The sequence below is a fragment of the Octopus bimaculoides genome, chromosome 22 (genome assembly GCF_001194135.2).
Source record: "Octopus bimaculoides isolate UCB-OBI-ISO-001 chromosome 22, ASM119413v2, whole genome shotgun sequence".
NCBI classification, from domain to species: domain Eukaryota; kingdom Metazoa; phylum Mollusca; class Cephalopoda; order Octopoda; family Octopodidae; genus Octopus; species Octopus bimaculoides.
In genome coordinates, this window is record NC_069002.1 from 36289008 (window position 1) to 36290967 (window position 1960).

Consider the following 1960-nt stretch of genomic DNA (forward strand, 5'->3'; position numbering starts at 1 on the left):
TATATATATATATATTGTAGATAGATAGAGAGAAAGAGAAAGAGATAGAGAAAGAGAGAGAGAGAAAGAGATAGATATACATATTTATATATATAAGATTCATGTGATATTATATCATATAATCAATGCGCGCGCACAGACAGACGACACACATTGAACTGAAATGGTTCGTAGCTTATCTTATCCAATGGTGCTCTTCGCCTGGACAAAGCACAAAACAAACCTTTTCATTTCCAGCACGATTCCATCTTCTACTCTCACCAAGACACACAGACACACACACGGACACACACACACACACACACACGGACACACACACAAACACACACAAATTTCTGGACAGTCTCATGCACGCATACGTACATACATACGCACGCACTCACTCACTCACACATGCACATACACATTTAATTAGCAACCGACATAGCAATAAATTAAATAAACAGTGATTGTTATGAAACGCTGAATTAATTAATCGGCAACTGACATTTATTTTGGAAGCTGACACCATCAAGATTGATTAAGCCATAAGGATGAAGAATCGATCTATTTAGAGATTTATGTTTAAATACGAAAAATAACTCACTTTCCCTTTTTCGTTATGTTTCTTTTCATGTCTGCTTTACAACAAAGATTAGATCGAAATGACGGCTGACACCTCATCTCTCAAAGAATTCTCTACTTTATTGGAGAAAAGAGATATTTATTTCTTTCAATATTGTCATCATAAATGGGCCTTACTATGTAATTTTGTTGTTGTTGGCACTCCGTCGCTTACGACGTCGAGGGTTCCAGTTGATCCGACCAACGGAACAGCCTGCTCGTGAAATTAACGTGCAAGTGGCTGAGCACTCCACAGACACGTGTACCGATGACGTAGTTCTCGGGGGATATTCAGCGTGACACAGTGTGACAAGGCTGACCCTTTGAATTACAGGCACAACAGAAACAGGAAGTAAGAGTGAGAGAAAGTTGTGGTGAAAGAGTACAGCATGGTTTGCCACCATCCCCTGCCGGAGCCTCGTGGAGCTTTAGGTGTTTTCGCTCAATAAACACTCACAACGCCCAGTCTGGGAATCGAAACCGCGATCCTATGACCGCGAGTCCGCTGCCCTAACCACTGGGCCATTGCGCCTCCACACTATATAATTAAGGACTGAAAAAAAAAACAGTGAATTGGATACATACGTTCTGCTTCTTGAACCCACCAGCATTCAGGTTATTTGGTCAAATATAATGCTTATTTATTCCCATTGTTTTGAAGTAAATACGTCACGAAATTTCGTCTGCCGCTTTATCGATTGTGTCAATCTATCATTTCTTTCATTTAATTCGAATTTTGTCCGACTTGTTTTGTGCTACCCATCAGGTATCTGCAAAAGTTGGTGATGATAGCAAAGCAACCCACCTTGTTGATATAGAAGGGTGGGCAGCAAAGTCTACTTTCGTGGGATTCGGGATTAAAGCATAAAGGGCAAAAGCGGAGTTAAGCAATATTTATGTATATATATATATATATATATATATATATATATATGTGTGTGTGTGTGTGTGTGTGTGTGTGTGTGTTTATATATGTATGTATGTATATACATACATATATATACATACATACATATATTCATTTATTTATTTATAGGTATGTGTAGTTATACGTATGTATGTTTGTACGCATGAAACCTTATATGTATGTGTGTGTGTGTGAATTGCTGTGTGTGTGTGTGTGCGTGTGTGTGTGTGTGTGCGTGTGAGTGTGTGTGTGTGTTTGTGTGTGTGTGAGTGTGTGCATGTTTGTGGGAATGAATGTGTGCTTAGTACATATATCTTTATATTGCTGTATCCGCAAATAAATTAAATGCACATATAATAAATGGCAGTCCAATAGGTAGGAAGGTTTACTAAGGTTGTAAAATCGATTGACTCATGCTTTATAGTTATGTGCGTGAATATATATATATAT